This window comes from Diceros bicornis, chromosome 5 (assembly GCF_020826845.1).
Source record: "Diceros bicornis minor isolate mBicDic1 chromosome 5, mDicBic1.mat.cur, whole genome shotgun sequence".
In the NCBI taxonomy this organism is placed as follows: Eukaryota; Metazoa; Chordata; class Mammalia; order Perissodactyla; family Rhinocerotidae; genus Diceros; species Diceros bicornis.
The window spans coordinates 5,404,306-5,422,182 of NC_080744.1; the positions used below are offsets into that span (position 1 = coordinate 5,404,306).

Here is a 17,877-nt window from a genome sequence, read left to right on the forward strand (position 1 = left end):
GAGGATATTTTATGTAGTAATTGCAGTCAGCGTGGAATTTAAAGACTTACTGGGAGTGGAAGCAAAGAAATTAGATGGAGTCAATTAACTGAAAAACGTTAAACCTGAGTGATAAGAAAAATAATAATACAATTTGACCAAATCAAATAAGCCTGGTAGAGGAACTAGGAGCACAACAACGTCTTCAGTTTGAGACATGTGTAATTCAAGTGATGGCAATGAATAAATTCAGTAGCCCAGTAGCCGGAAGAAAAATGCTAATGGAATGCAAGAGCACGGTCAGGGCTGGAACTGATCAATTTGTATTATAAAGTCACATCCTTCTTTTTAAAAATGCCTAATTCAAATCAACTACCTTATAAATTCAGGTATTCCTGGAAGCAATATGTCTTGCTCTTTTCAACTTACTCAAAACCTCAAATCAGACCTAAAAAATTATATTTTTGTTGGTTCCTTCTTGCAATCCTTTTCAACAACTTCCTTTGCAGGGTATGAAGAGAGCTTATTTAAAAATAGCTTGATATTCTGAAATTTTGATTTTGGAATTAGTCACTAATGTACAAGTCACCATGAATGATTAAATATAAATTAGAATTAGTGGGTATTTGTTCTGTGGAGTATGAACATGAATATCAATGTATTCTTATTCAAAAGAAGCTAAAATTTCAGGCAAAATGAATATTTCAAAACTTCTGGATATTGATGACCCTGTCACATTAGCAAAGAAGAAATAAAAGATACAGTATTTTGATTCCATTTATGCTGTTTTTCAAGTGCTTAAAATTAATGACTCTAAAGAGATTTTTTAAAATAAAGGTTTTTTTCTATGTGAAATGAAATCCATTGACACCTAATTTAGACAGCAATATGCAATCGTCTAGGTAGCTTATTTTTCATGATGCTTTTATCTAGGTGGTATTGAGAATAATTCTCTTTGAATTTTTCATGAAATACATTCCCAGCAATAATAAAGAATGAAATAAAAGTATTATATTGATATTTTGTAGAAACATGTGAAAGTATTATGTTTAATGAAATAGAACATTTTTATTACTGGTGCTCTTGTACTTCTATGGAAAATTTTCTAGTTAGTATTTAACAATTTTGAATAATGTGAAATTTATAGCATGCAGAATAAATCACACAAAAAATGTATAAAACTAATAAAATATTTTCTTTATTCTCATTTTCCTTCAAAGATAATGACTTTTGCATTGCTCATTATCACTCTCTGTATATGGAGAGTGAGGACTTGCTTGTCAATCGTAGCAGTCTGCTTCAATAGCCCATGACAGAGTCAGTCACCGGACTGAAATGGATGAAGACAGTCCACAGTTCCACAGGGACATTCCTACATGATCTTTTGATTTGGCCATAAAAAATGGATTATATCAATCAGGATAATATTAGGCTGGAAGCAGTAGAAACCCTCATGAATAGAGACTTTAACTTTAGTAGTTTATTTTGGCTGGTAAAAATTTAGAAGTTTGGAGGTCAATACTACAGGGTGATACAGCTGCACAAGGACGTTTATCTCCCTGATCTGCCTCTCTTGGCTTTTACTCGTGGTCACTTGATGGCCACTGCGTTTCTAGGCACCACTTTATTGTCTCAGGCTTGAAGGGGATAGCACAAGACTAGTGGGGCATGCCAGCCTAACTTGCCCCAGAACGCCCACCAGGGCTTCTACTTACCTTTCATTGTTTTGAACTGGATCATCTTTGGCTACAAGAAAGTCAGGGAGCTTTTTAGCTCTCCATCTTCAATACTGGAGGAAAACAAAGGGAAAAGGAAAGTGGGAGTGGCTTTTGGGCCAGTAACATACAGCAGAGAGAACACCGAGAGCTACAGAAGGTCTCTTCAAGCATTCAGCTGAGTGCTCAGGTATATATGTGTACAGTATAAGTGTATGCATAGTGAGTGCGTGTGAGGCCAGGAACAGAATCATCTGAAAGGATCAGAGGAACAGTGCCCAGTGCTCACATAGGTCTGGAGATAGTGCGTGTTCCCACAAGCCAGATTAGAAAACATTGTGATTCATGCGACATTGGGAAGAGTGTAGAAAGGTTTTGCTCTAGCAGAGGGGAATTATTAGCTCTAAACTGAGCACTGCTCCAGTCCCACCTAAAAAAAAATCCTAAAAGTAAGACCCAAAACGATCAACTGTTTCCAAATATCTTATCTATAGCCAAGAACAAAGGTCAAGAATTTACCAGGCATTCAAAGAAGCAGGAAAATATTACCCGTAATGAGGGGGAAAAGTCAATCCAATTAAAATCAAGTGAGAACTGACATAGATGTTGGTATTAGTAGACAATACAAGTTATTGGACAAGTTATTAAAATCATATGCCATATGTTCACAAAGTCAAGGAGAGACACAGAAGATATTAACAAATAAGACAAATCAAAATTCTACAGATGAACATTACAATATGTAAGATAACAAATACACTGGATGGGATTAATGGCAGATCAGACACTGCAGAAGAAGATATTAATAAATTTGAAGATAATGTTACCGAATTTCTTAATCTCAAGTTCGTGTGCCCGATGCCCAGCAAGCCAAACACTGAGACATGAGTGCTTGGAGATGAGAAAGGTTTATTCGAGTCGGCCAAAAGGAGTAGGTGGGAGCCGGGGTTTGCTCAAACCCACCTCCCCTAGAACAGAAAGCAGGGGGATTTTATAGAGCTTAGCAGGAGAGGCTTCAGGGAAACAAAGGGGTCACTCCTGATAAGCCTCTGGGCAATCTGACATCTGGGCTTCAGCAGCTGCTGAGGGCCGGCCATCCGACTGGTGATCAGCCATCGGTGATCGCAACCTCCCCGAAGACATTCTCTTTCTCCTGCAAAACAAGCTCACAAATCCTAGAGACCCCTGAGTCTACCCTCAAGGTAAACAAGAAAAACAGCACACTGGTTTAATATCTACAGTACCCCTCAGATACTCGGCTTCAATAGCAATAGAAACTATTCAAAATGAAATTTAAAAAATAGAATTTAAAATATATAAAGAGGAACAGTGAGCTGTGGGACAACCTCAAGAAACTTTATATGCACATAACTGAAGTTCCTGAAAGAGAGAAATGGGGGAGAGGTGTAGAAAAATATTTGGATAATTAATGTCTGATTGTTCACAACAGCTAAGACATGGAAACAACCTAAGTGTCCATCAATGGATAAACTGATAAAGAAAATCTGGTATATTTTTACAATGGAATATTATTCAGCCATAAAAAAAGAGAGAAATCCTACCTTTTGCAACAACATGGTTGGACCTTGAGGGCATTACGCTAAGTGAAATAAATCAGACAAAGAAAGAAAAATATTGTATGTTCTCACTTATATGTGGAATCTAAGAATGTCAAACTTGTAGAAATAAAGAGTAGAATGGTGGTTGCCAGGGGCTAGGGAGATGCTGGTCAAAGGGTTCAAACTTCCAGTTATAAGATGAATAAGTTTGGGGGATCTAATGTAAGGCATGGTGACCATAATTAACAATAGTGTATTATAGTAGTCCCCCCTTATCCACGGGAGATATGTTCCAAGACCCCCAGCGGGCGCCTGAAACCACAGAGAGCACTGAACCCTATATACACTGTTTTTTCCTATACATACATACCTATAATAAAGTTTAATTTACAAATTAGGCACAGTATGAGATTAACAACAATAACTAATAATAAAATAGAACAATTATAACAATACACTGTAATAAAAGTTATGTGACTGTGGTCTCTCTCTCTCAAAATGTCTTCTTGTACCATACCCACCCTTCTCCTTGTGATGATGTCTGATGATACAATGCCTACGTAATGAGATGAAGCGTGGTGAATGACGTAGGCATTGTGACATAGTGTTGGGCTACTATTGACCTTCTGATGATCTATCAGGAGGAAGATCATCGAGCCATGATGATGATGATGGTTGGATGTCAGGAGCAGACGATGTCGATGGTTACTCCGACACAAGCACTGCCATACCACAACAATTGATCTGACAATCGAGACAGCTACTAAATGACTAATGGGTGGGTAATGTATACAGCATGGATATGTTGGACAAAGGGATGATTCATGGCCTGAGTGTGGCAGTGCAAGATTTCATCTCGCTATAAGAATAGCATGCAATTTAAAACTTATGAATTGCTTATTTCTGGAGTTTTCCATTTAATATTTTTGGACTGTGGTTGACCACAGGTGTGTGACCAACCGAAACTGCTTCTTGCATTCTGCAGTGAACCGCTCACTTAATAACTGACTGGTCTCACTTAAGAGTTTTAGGATAGGAAAAGACAAAACTAGGAATGTTTTGTCCTAAATTATTCTCTGAGGATATATATCCTAAATTATGCTGAAGTATTCCTTTAGATGTAAAATTTTATAAAGGATATTGATTTTTATCTGAGTACTTTTGTGCTGTAACTAGAAGTATCATCAGAAAAACAAGAAAAAAGTAATCTGACCCTGCATTTGTTGTCTGATACAGATATAATGTTAAGGATGGGAGCGAGAGTAATATGCATATTTGTGTCTAGTGCTTAGCAGCATGTGGAGCACAGATGTGGAGATGAGCCTCGGATAGGGCTTCCAATGAGCCCCACACCTCCTGCTATCCACACCCTACACTGTGCCAAGGGTGATCTGTGTAATCAATAGAATAATGCAGAAGTGATATACACCACTTCCAAGAATAGGTTATAAGAGATACTGTAGCTTCTGTTTGGGGTATACTCTCTTTTGGATCATTTGATCTGGGAAAAGGCAACTGTCACGTCGTGAACAGCCCCACCTGAGAAAATGATGTCTCCTACCAATAGCCAGGTGAATAAGCTTGGAAAGGGGTCCTCCAGCCCAGCCACATCTTCAGATGACTGCAGCCCTAGCTGACGTCCTGACTGGAACCTTATGAGAGATCTCAAGCCAGAACCATCTAAGCTTCTTTCAGATTCCTGACTCTCAAAAACTGTAAAACAACAAATATTTGTTGTTTAATTTGCTATATTTGGAGGTAGTTTGTCACACAGCGACAGGTAACTACAACAGTAGATGATTGATCAATGTTTGCTGATTAAACAAATAAATGAATAAATAAATATTTTAGAATAAATTATAATTTTCAATGCTTGATTAATTTTTTAAAAGTTTGAATAATGCCAGGGCCACTAAAAATCCTAATTTACACATTTTCAGACAGGATAGACAAACTAAGCTGTGGTAGTACTTCTATTTTAATTCTAATCAGTAGTTTTTTAAAAGTCTTAATTTTCTTATTTTCAAATATCTAAAAGGTACTTTTACTTTTTACAGGATATCAGCATATGAATCACCATCTGCTTCCCGTCAGAGTTTCTAGTCTAATGAAGAGTACGAGATTTTAGGTGCAAATTTCAACCCTTGTTTGTATTTCTTATTGTAAAAGTTTTCTCAAAAAAATGTGGGCAAGGGGAACCTAAGCTGGAGAGCACGTTTAGAACAACATTTTCCCTGCGGTATGTTTCAACTTAAAATAACAGAGGTCTTGGGGCCGGCCCAGTGGCACAAGCGGTTAAGTGTGCGCGCTCCGCTTCGGCGGCCTGGGGTTCGCAGGTTCGAATCCGGGGCACGCACCGATGCACTACTTGTCACGCCATGCTGTGGCGGCATCCCATATAAAGTAGAGGAAGATGGGCACAGAAGTTAGCCCAGGGCCAATCCTCGGCAAAAAGAAGAGGATCAGCATAGGATGTTAGCTCAGGGCTGATCTCCCTCACAAAAAAAATAATAATAGTAACACAGGTCTTTACACTTAACCAGTTATATTCTTGGGAAATTAAAATCTATTTATTGAAACATATATCAGTTTACTTCTCCCCAGAGCAACACTGCATGCTATTTATCAGGTGTAGAAACCGTTATTTTTTTAAAATAAGAAAAACTTAGACCTCAAAAACTTTCATATTAATATCACATAGAATCTTTCAAGCAAGGCAGATGAAAGTGTTTTAAAACAGTTCTTCATTATACCAGTGCCATGAAACACAACCAATTTCCAAACTGTGATTCACATCCAATTTAAAACATTTTTCTGTTATATGCATACTTGGTAGCACTCTTTCTTTTTCAGCTTTGAGAATAAAAATTACAGAGAAAAATGATAGAATGCAAGCAAAGATTAATAGGATCCAACTTCAATTGTTTGATACTTTCTCAGTTGCTAAAATAAATCAACAAAGAGGTCAGGAAAGCCATCATCTCATCTTAAAAGCATCAGCTACGGGGTATAATGGGATTTTTGCATGTTAAACCGACAGGATGAAAATGGCAACTGATAGCACGTTGTCATTTAAAAACAAAAAATAGCACCACTGTCCACTACACAATACAAATTAAATGCAAGATCACAGCTATTTAAAAGACCTACCTAAAAGCACAATAAATTTAACTTTAGTAGAACTGTAGTCTGATTTTTCACTAGACTTAATATATTCATTCAAAGCCATTACTTTAACAACGTATGCGTAGAATTCACTTCCCAGCAGTGACGAATGTGTTTATTTATAGCCTAGTTATTTTATTTTCTCATTGTGAAATCCATCCATTACAGTGCCTCTAGACATGTGAGAATAAAATTAAATACAAACCTACATTTCCCCAACAGACAAAAATTAAAAGGAGGGCTATTGGATACCACAGCTGGATGAATTTAATTGTAATGTAGAATTTGATCTCTTCAGTTCCCTTCAGCGTGTCTAACACAGCCGCAGTCCCGCAGCGGGGTTAGGAGGTGGGGGTCCTAGCCTGTGAAACAGACCCAAAGCAATTTCAACGCTGAGGAAAGAAGAATACTTTAAATGAAAACTTATAATTGGGAAAACTATCTTGAACACTTTCTACATGTATTTGAGCATTCTCCTTTCTCACCAGAAGCAAAGCACAGGTGCCTTCTGCCTCCACAAATCCCACTGCAGCTTCTTCTGATTCCACAGCAGTTCTCTAAATGATCTTTCTTTCTCCCCATAGGCTGACCTCCAAAAATGCTCATTTCTTTAGTTTTACAAGCTGTTAAGAAACACACACACAATGTTTAAATTAATTCACATAAATATGTGGAGGACTGCCATCATTTGAGACAATTTACCATCAGAAGGAAGATTCCTAAATGAAATCTCTTTAGAAAAATGTGCTACTTAGGGGCCCGCCGTTCACCTCCAGTCAACAGGGTTATATTGCCCACTAAATATAGTGAAAATTCTTCTCAAAACATTCCATTTAAATATAGGCCAAGATACTAACTTGGTGTCTTTAAAAAAAAAACAAAAAACTAAAACTAATTAAAATAGCCCTTGAAGACAGGAGTTGAGACCAAATGTATGGTTCACTAAAGACCAAAGAAGCACTCTTGAGCGTCTGCCTGATGGGTTAGCATCATGGGAATTGGACCTCTTTCTGTCTTGATATTGATTCTTGATTTGTCAGGATAAAACATACAAGAGAACCTTGTACTGGGTGCCTACACATGCTATCACATTCATTATAACAACTCTATCAGGTACACATTATTATATCCATTTAATACAAAATGGAGCTGAGACTCAGAAAGATTAAGTGACCTACCTAAAATAGCATCATTAGTAAGGGACAAAACAGAGATTCATATCCCCAGACTTTTCTTCAAAGCCTAAATACTCTCTCCACTCCAGTTCACATCCTCCTTCTTACCTTAAAATATGTACTCAAATGACTTGTAAACTACCAATTTAAATAAGTCACCATAAGCCTTTAATTATGTAATTCTGGGTACACTGGAACTTCATGATTCTCCTTTATGCACTAGTAACAGTATCTTCTACATTCCAGCATGATAGACTAGTCCTGTTTTCAAATGTTCAAAACCTACTGTGAATCAACTATTTCTCAGAGAAATATGAGCTTTTGTAAATAAAAAATTTAAAACACACCTAGAAAGATCATTTAAAAGTTGCACAGCTACAACTTTACAAAAAGATAGCAATCTATCTATGTATTCCTTCCTTATCTCTTTTGGTATAATATATTTCTGAAATATAAGGATTACCATAATATAATTTAAGTGCCCAACATAAAAATAGTACTGTTTTAGCTAACTAGCTTCATCTGCTTCTTTCATCTAATTTTTACTGATATTTAATGTGTCCATTAATAGTGTCAAGGGCAATTTATGAAAGATAATAAAGTATTCCATAGCAATGGTACAAATCAAGTGTAAGCTTTGAATTTGCAAAATGATTCAGCCAAAGCAGGAAAGAAAATTAAAAGTAAGTTAGCATAGAGAAAGCAATAACAAGACAAAAACCTTAGAGTAGTAATTGATGGTCCAGAAATAAAGAGGTAGTTAATTTTGTTTTTCAAATAAATTTAGATAAAAGGAAATTGAATTGTATAGGCAGGCTATCTGTCGAAAGAGATGAATAAATGTATTATATGGAATAATAGAAGAAACCATCTTTTTATCACAGAAATATTTAAAAATAAAAGAAATATTTTACTCATCCATTACAATAAAGTGACAAACATATAACGGAGAAAAACAAATTACAACTATATATATAAGCATTTGGCTTCTCATTAGATTCTATGGAATATTAACATTGAAGAATTGGAAATAAAAATCATTATCAAAAATAATGTAATAGGGGCTGGCCCCGTGGCTTAGCAGTTAAGTGCATGCGCTCCGTTACTGGCGGCCTGGGTTCGGATCCCTGGTGCGCACGGATGCACCACTTCTCCGGCCATGCTGAGGCCGCGTCCCACATACAGCAACTAGAAGGATGTGCAACTATGACATACAACTATCTACTGGGGCTTTGGGGAAAAAAAAAAGGAGGAGGATTGGCAATAGATGTTAGCTCAAAGCTGGTCTTCCTCAGCAAAAAGAGGAGGATTCGCATGGATGTTAGCTCAGGGCTGATCTTCCTCACAAAAAAAAATAATAATCTAATAAAATTTTTAAAACTTAGGGTTTATAATAATATAACCTCTATAAAACATGTACTTGACTCATTTTTATTAAACCTAAACAGAAAAACAAATAAATCACATTTAACTTACTGATAAAAAAGCTACGGTTATTCCCACATGTTGTTACTACACTATTACAGGAATTCCAACTTTTGTTGTTCATTGAATAGTCTGCACAGGTCCAAATTTGACACAATCAGTATTTCCAATTAATTTCTGGATTCTTGCCCATTTTGGAGAGATGAAAGTGACAGTTCGGCCAATCTAGAACTTTGCAGGCTGGCAGGATTCATCAGCTATAGTCACAACTTTTGGTTTCAGTTTAATCTTGTGGTTAAATATAGAGAATATTCTCAATTATCCTAAGATGAGAGGTAAGGAAGAGACTTCAAAGGATTTTGGCTTCTCAAAAGCATAGCTAATTAAGTGAAGTTGTGTACAGACTGTCCCTTTTGACGAGTCCGTTGTCACATTTATAGACTGTCCAGAGGAGGACGTTGGAGGCAGAGTTCTGTCATGAGGCCTCTGGCCTGGATCACGAGAAGGGGAGACAGGACAGCTTGAGGATGGGAGAGGTGGCACGGGTCGTCCTTCATCAACATTCAGACATGTCATCCTGAGTTTGATAATTATTCCGAACTAGATAATCTTCAAAATGAGACAAATCTTGAGGGTATAAATGTAGTCCTTTCCTTCCTTTATGTTACATAAAATGTGGTGGTGTCCTTCACTCCTTTTTTAAAGTCAAATACTACGTAGCTTTCGTTTCTCTTTTCTGCAGAGGGCAACTTTTCGAAAACAGTGTCTAAGCAATTAGTTATTCAAGAATTTCAGGAGATGATTTCTTAAGACTTGTAGTTATCTCTAGGCCCTACTAGGAACAAATAGTAAGCCCAGAATTCTTTTAGGAACAGAGACTCAGATTTTCCTTATGGAATTTGTGATAAAATGCTCTCTCCTTTTCAGTTTTTCTTTTGAAAAAGAACACCTGGGCTAGGCCTACTTGTATTCAAAGATAGAAGAAGAAAAGAAAATGAAATAATATAAACAACTACTTTGTATTTTTTTTTTAAAGAGCTATTTTCATCAATTTTCAGTATACACAAACACCTGAATGCAACACTAAAATTTCTAGGCTCAACCAAGATCAAACTCGGGAGATACGCTTTGAATCTTTGTTCAAGTCATTCTCAGAGGCAGGATGGGTTGTACAGGGTGGGTTGTTCAGGTGCTCACCATCTAGTTTTGTGAAGACCATCACAGCTGTCCACGTGGGGCCCTGAAAACATGTACTGGTTGAATGGTGGAGTGGAGTCTCTGGCCACCTCTATGATTTCTGATGTGTAAGGCATGGCTGGAGCAATGCTGCTGGGGGTACATGCTAATTGCTTATAAAACAAAGCCTGCACTGAGACTAAGCACGCTGCCCATAATTCACCTACTGCTTCCTTTTAGTCCCTTTTCCGGGATAGGCAGCATTTACCAGGTGCAATGGGGAAAAAAATAAAAACCAGCCTCTTCTAAGTTACTTCCTACTAGAACTCTAAACTACATCCTACTAGAGCCAATGCATAGATGTAGGTCCTCAGAAATCTTTCCCAAAAGTACTTTCCTACTTCTTTACGTTAGTAATCATTACCATCAAATGAATATTTTGCGAGTGATGTGTACCCGTGATTTATCTTCGTGCTATGAAAATCTGGATGATAACTCTGTCCCCTGGATTCTCATTCTGTACAGTTGCCTAGTTTCTGATCTATGTGCACTCTGGTTTTCTCCATCATGTGATGAAAAGGCATTACACAAATTGCCTCTAGAAATGAAATAGAAAAGCCAGGCTTCCACATACTTGGCATATTTCATGAAATTGAACACACTGACTTTTAAACCAATTACTCTAATGGTTCTCAAAGAATATGTTTGAACATCATCCTTCTGCATTATCCTCAAGAGCCAGTGTTTACGTACAGTGAAGACATACACTTTAAACAACAGATGCCTTAGGTGGAGGAGGAGCCCATCAGAAAGTATCTACCACCTGTTCTGGCCCATCATTATTCCCTTAATAGCTCCTACCTGTGGGCACACTGAGCCGCTGAAGAGAAGTGTCATCCCCAAATGTGCCACCACAAAAGCAGTACTTAAGAGGCTGGCATCAGAAAGCCCACTGAACAGCATTTCCCACTGCACTGCAGCAATATGTCATTTTTGAAAATGCCATGTTAGTGGATATGACTTTGGGAATTGACTTAATAACAATAATAACAATAAAGATGGTTAGCACTTAGCAAGGAAAGTGTTTTTCATCCCAAAAGTCCCACAAGTGCTTCAGACTCAAATGCAGTCAACTCTAAGAAGGGTGACAGCACTCAGCGCAGTAACGAAAGCTCACAGAGTGATCAGCGAGGAGAACGGCACAAGCTCTCATCTAAAAGAGATGCCATAGCTTTTTATTTTCCACATGCAGTGATATAACCTTGGATTTTCATCTCTTCAGAAGGTGCCAATACATGAAAACTAGGCTTTTGTGTCCTACTCTAGGTAGCGACTATTGAGAGGTAAGGAAAACTGACCTTGTAGCCATGGAGCTCAGGCTCACAAGGTATCAGAATGGATCCAAATCACCGTGGCATACTTTTGACCACCCGGGATACCCAAATAGCCATCCTATTACAGAGACTTACTGTTAAAATAGGAGCCAAGTGGGTTTCTACTTTTAAAAAACAGAGGTGATGACGGTAGAATTACCGGGCGATTCTGACCATTTCTTTCACAGAAAAGGTTCCATTATGCTGGCAAAGGGGTTTTTCATCTTGCTGAATGAAATTGCCATAGCTGGGGCTGGCTGACTTCTTAGGTTCCTTTATTACATTCATGTACAATACTGGCTATGAGGAGGTTTTCTCTTGATACATACCGAGAAACGTTTGTGTGCAAATGACTGTCAAGAGTATGCTTTCCTTAAGGCATGAGTAGTTATTTTCTTCTCCTTAACATAAACATGCTTTAAGTACTGATTTTTGAGTTATCTATTGGCAAATCTGATCTGAAATTACTTTGATTTAGTACATATCTTACTATCAAAATGACGTAGCCAGTTCACCCTCTGGCTATGTTAATAACCACAAACTAACCATATTAAATGGATTTCTTTGTGAAGGCTTGACTTTTCCCAGTGGGTTTCAAAATTTCAGGAAAATATTCCATTATTGTGGCAAAATGATACCTTATTTTTCTTCCCTGCCCAACCCTCATCTCATAAAACTTTTAAAAGTCCATCCAATGATTATTTTTCCTCCAAAGATAAATTTTATAAAAATGTAACTATCAACCCATTGGTAGTGGAACAGGCGTAGTTTTCCTCTCTGAGTAATACATACGTGATGTTTCATGCACTAGTTCTTTTCACTTTCCCTTCTGACACTTGACAGGAATTTGTCTTTTGGAACCAACGAAAGCTAATTTGCATCCTGGGAATAAAATCCCCATGACCCAGAAATCTATAGCATTATACTTTGGTATAGTTGTTCCAAACCCAGTTGACTCAGGGCCTCACCCAAGACCTACTGAATGAAAATCTCTGGAGCTGGGCACCTGTATCTTCAAAACTCTCCATAAGGGGTGATCTACCAGTTAAAATTTATATACAGTTGCTAGTAACAAAAACTTGAAATAAATGTGTTCAAACACAGTGAAAGTTTACTTTTTTCTGTTTTTCTTTCAGAAATTAGGAGATAGGCAAGGCCAAGCTGGAACAGAAGCATCACCAAGTCAGTGGAGTCCTGGGCTCCTTCGTTCTGCTCTGTCATCTATAATCACGGCTTCTATCCACAATGTCACTTAGGGTTCCAAAAGAGCAGCTCGCTGTCCTTTTCTCATTGCAGGCAAGAAACAGAGAGTAAGAGAGGAGAGGAAAAGGAAGCACTTCCAAGCGCAGGGATTTCCCTTTAAGCAGCCTCCCCAGTATCCCAGACGATATTTATGCATACATCTCACAACAAAGAGTTTATACAAGGCACTTTATCTAAGATATGTTGTCTCATACCTGGACACCTTGACATTCCAGATAAAATTGGGTCCTGTTTCTAGGGAAGCAAGAATGGATACTGGTTAGGCAACTAGTAATCATTCCTCTAAATTATCAACATATTTGAAAATTAGAGGAGGCTCTGGTCCCAGATGGTGACATAGGAGCCTCCTGAACTCACCTCCTCCCACAGACTCACTGAATCTACAGCTATACATGGAGCAATTCCCTCTGAAAGAAATTAGAAACTGAGTGACTCCTATACACTGGGCAAATGAGAAAATACACACATCACCCACATCTAAATGGGTTGGAAAGGCTGAGACACTCTCACCATAAACACCACCCCCAGCACAGTGCCATACAATCAGGAGGGAACTCCTAGCTTCTCCCTGAGGAGCAAAGGGTTTGGACCCCACATCCAGCACTCCAACTTTTAAGACTCCCACCTGAGGGATGAGCCCCCAAACATCTAGCTCTGAAAGCCAATGGAGCTTGTATCCATGAGACTCACAAGACTATGGCAAACAAAAAAGCAGTCTCATGACTCACCATGGCTATCCCCTCCCTTGTGGCAGGGAGGAAGCAGGCAAAAAAAAAACATCCACCTCCCAGTCTTTCCCTAAGGGTCCTATTTGCATATTTTAAAAGCTGCTGCCTGAGGGTCAGGTTTCTAATTCAGCGGACATCTACAGGCTGACAGTGATCCTCCCCAAAGACTATGGAAGGCAGCAGACACCACCTTTGCCTTCTCACTTAAGCCCACTACAAATTACCAGTATCTCCCTGAATGGACCTTGTATACACATCTGGCACCCAAGCTTTTGTGGCTGCCATCCAGGGATGAGCACCTGAATCACTTGGTTCTGATAGCCAAAGGGGCTTGCATTCCTGAGACCCATAGGAGTGTAACACACAGAGAAGCAGAGATTAACTGACACAGGAGCACCCCTCTGTGGCTAAACACCTGGGCCTAGCACAGAGTGAATAGGCAAAAAAGCCCATCTTCCAGTTTCTCTCAGAAAGGGCACTAACTACATCCTTTCCCTGTTGCCGCCTGAGGTTCTAGCTTTCAATCAGCCTACATCAAAGGCTGACTGAAATCCTCACCTTTGGGACACCAACAGGTCTTAGCATACCTTCAGCTGCTGGGAGCCTCTCAGAACAAAGAAGGCAGCTTGGACAACCACAGGGGTTTGAAAGACAACAAAATGTTTGGGCCAGACTAATCAATAAGTTTCATCTCCTCCACAAGACCACTCTATCAACACTGGGAGAGGTGGCTGTGTTATCTAATGCACAGAAACCACACACAGAGTCAACGAAAATGAAGAAACAGAGGAATATGTTCCAAACAAACAACAAAAAATACAAGATAAAAGTTCAGAAACACACATTAATGAAATGGAGAAAAGCTATTTACCTAATAGGAGTTCAAAATAACGGTCATAAAGATACTCATTGAAGTCAGGAGAACAATGCATAAACAAAGTGAGAATATCAACAAAAAGATAGAAAATATAAAAAAAGTACCAAATGAAAACAAAGAGCTGAGGAATAGAATAACTGAGCTGAAAAACTCAATAGAGAGGTTCAAAGCACACTAAATCAAGCAGAAGAAAGTATCAGCAAACTCAAAGACAGGACAGTGGAATTCATTCAATCAGAGGAGCAAAAAGAAAAAAGAATGAAATAGAGTGAAGATAGCTTAAGGGACGTACGAGACAACGTCAAGTAGACCAATGTTTGCATTATAGGGGTCCCAGAAGGAAAAGAGAGGGAGAAAAGGGCACAAATCTTATCAAAAAAATAAAAAATAATGGCTGAGAACTTGCCTAACCTTCAGAAAGAAATAAACATCCAGATAAAGGAAGCCCAAAAAGCTCCAAATAAAATGAATCCAAGAAGACCCACACTTAGACATGTTATAATTAAATTGTCAAAAGTTAAAGACCAGGAGAAAATCTTAAAATCAGCAAGAGAAAAACAACTTGCTGCATACAAGGGAATTCCCCATAAGACTGTTAGCAGATTTTTTAGCAGAAACTTTGCAAGCCAGAAGGGAGTGGTATGATATACTCAAAGTGCTGAAAGACAAAAACTGCCAACTAAGAATACTCTAACTGGCAAAGTTGTCCTTAAGAACTGAAAGAAAATAAAGAGTCTTCCAGACAAGCAAAAGCTGAAGACTTCATCACCACTAGCTCAGTCTTAGAAGATGTTAAAGGGACTTCTAGAGCTGAAACAAAAGGATGCTAATTAGCAGCAGAAAAACATATCCAAGTGTAAAACTTACTAATAAAGGTAATATATAGTTAAATTCATAATATTCCAATATTGTAATGGTGGTGGGTAAATCACTTAAAACTCTAGTATGAAGATTAAAAGACAAAAGTATAAAAAATAATTAAAACTAAAATAATTTGTAATGGATACACAAAAAAATAAAAAGACATAAATCATGACTTCAAAGAACACAAAATGTGGGGAGTGGAGGTAAAAGGGTAGAGTTTTTGCATGCAATAGAAGTTAAGTTATTAGCTTAAAATAGACAGTTATATATATATTTTATGCATGCTTCATGGTAACCACAAAGCAAAAACCTACAAAAACCTATTTGTAGATACTCACAAAAGATAAAGAGATGAGAAACAGCATACTATTACAGAAAACTGTTAATTCACAAAGCAAGACAGCAAGAGAGGAAGAAAGGAACAAGGGAACTATAAAACAGACAGAAAACAACTAAGAAAATGGCGTTAATAAGTTCTTACCTATCGATAATTATCTTAAATGTAAATGGATTAAATTCTCCAGTCAAAAGGCATAAAGAGGATGAATAGCTTCAAAAAAAAAAATCCAACTATATGCTGCCTACAAGACACTCACTTCAGATGCCAGAATACACACAGACTGAAAATGAAGGGACGGAGAAAGATATTTTATGCAAATGGAAACCAAAAGAAAGAAGGGCTAGCTATACTTATATCAGACAAAATAGACTTTAAGCCAAAGACTGTAATAAGAGAAAAAGAAGATCATTATAAAGGGGTTAATCCAACAGAAAATATAACATTTGTAAATATTTATGCACCCAACACAGGAGCACCTAAATATATAAAGCAAATATTAACAGACCTGAAGGGAGAAATAGACAGCAATACAAAAATAATAGGGAACTTCAATACCCCACTTTCAACAAGGAATAGATTACTCAGACAGAAAATCAATAAGGAAACATTTGCCTTAAATGACATGTTAAATCAGATAGAACTAACAGACATCTGCAGAACATCTCATCCCTCAGCAGCAGAATACACATTCTTCTTCTCCAAGATAGAGATCATATATTATGCCATAAAACAAGTCTTAATAAATTTAAGATGACTGAAATCATATCAAGCATCTTTTCCGATCACAATGGTATGAAACTAGAAATCAGTTGCAAGAAGAAAACTGAAAAATTCACAAATATGTGGAGATTAAACCACATGCTACTCAACAAGCAATGGGTCAAAGGAGCAACCAAAATATATCTTGAGACAAGTGAAAATAGAAATACAACATATGAAAACTCTGGGATGCAACAAAAGCAGTTCTAAGAGGGAAATTTACAGTGATAACCAATTACATTAAGAAACAAGAAATCTCAAATAAAGAACCTAGCTTTATACTTCAAGGAACTAGAAAAAGAAAAACAAACTAAGCACAAAATTAGCAGAAGGAAGGAAATAACAAAGATCAGAGCAAAAATAAATAAATGAAATAGAGATTGAAAAGATAATGGAAAAGACCAATGAAACTATGAGAGATGGTTTTTTGAAAAGATGAACAAAATAGACAAACTTTTACACAGATTTACCAGAGAAAAAGAGAAAGGACTCAAATAAATAGAATTAGAAATGAAAGAGGAGACATTACAACTGATATCATAGAAATATAAAGGATCATAAGAGAATACTATGTACAATCACAAGCCAATAAATTGGACAACCTAGAAGAAATGGATAATTCCCAAAACATACAACCTACCAACGTTGAATCATGAAGAAATAGGAAATCTGAACAGAACAATTATGAGTAAGGAGATTTAATCAGTAATCAAAAACTCCTGACAGACGAAACCCAAGACCAGATGGCTTACCTAGAGAATTCTACAAAAATTTAAAGAAGAATTAATACCAATTCTTCTAACTGTTCTAAAAAATAGAAGAGAAAGGAACACTCCCTAACTCATTTAATAGGGTCAACATTACCTGATACCAAAACCAGATAAAGACAATACAAGAAAAGAAAATTACAGGCCAATATCCCTGATGAACATAGATGCAAAAATCCTAAACAAAATATTAGCAAAACAAATTCAATAGTACATTACAAAGATCATACACCACTATCAAATGGAATTTATTCCAGGGATGCAAGGATGGTTCAATATCCACAAATCAATCAATGTGACATACCACATTAACAAAATAAAGGATAAAAATCATAATGATCATCTCAATAGACACAGAAAAAGCATTTGACAAAATTTAACACCATTTATGATAAAAATACACAAGAAACTGCATATAGAGGAACATACCTCAATATAATAAAGGCCATATATGACAAGCCCACACCTAACATCACACTCAGTGGGGAAAAGTGGAAAGCTTTTCCTCTAAGATCAGGAGCAAGACAAGGATGCCCACTCTCACCAATTTTATTTGACATAGTATTGGAAGTCCTAGCCAGAGCAAATCAGGCAAGAAAAAAAAATAAAAAGCATCTAAATCGGAAAAGAAGTAAAATTTTCTCTATTTGCAGTTGAAATATTATGTATAGAGAACCCTAAAGATTCCAACAAAAAACTGTTAGAATAAACA

At 37.2% G+C, this 17,877-nt stretch overlaps 1 long non-coding RNA gene across 4 annotated transcripts in view; it reads right to left on the reverse strand.

Moving 5' to 3' along the window:
- LOC131405635 (uncharacterized) overlaps window positions 1-17,877 on the reverse strand; it is a 95,833-nt gene that overhangs the window by 26,039 nt on the left and 51,917 nt on the right. For 2 of the 4 annotated variants that reach the window (XR_009219984.1, XR_009219987.1), the window contains exons 1-7: window positions 13,188-13,569; window positions 13,025-13,064; window positions 6,904-7,041; window positions 6,624-6,780; window positions 4,793-4,966; window positions 2,522-2,662; window positions 1,695-1,768 (exon numbers count right to left, since the gene is read on the reverse strand). This is a non-coding gene — a long non-coding RNA (uncharacterized LOC131405635). Of the gene's footprint in view, window positions 1-1,694; window positions 1,769-2,521; window positions 2,663-4,792; window positions 4,967-6,623; window positions 6,781-6,903; window positions 7,042-13,024; window positions 13,065-13,187; window positions 13,570-17,877 lie in introns of those variants that run through there. The other 2 variants (XR_009219986.1, XR_009219985.1) reach the window with 2 other exon arrangements.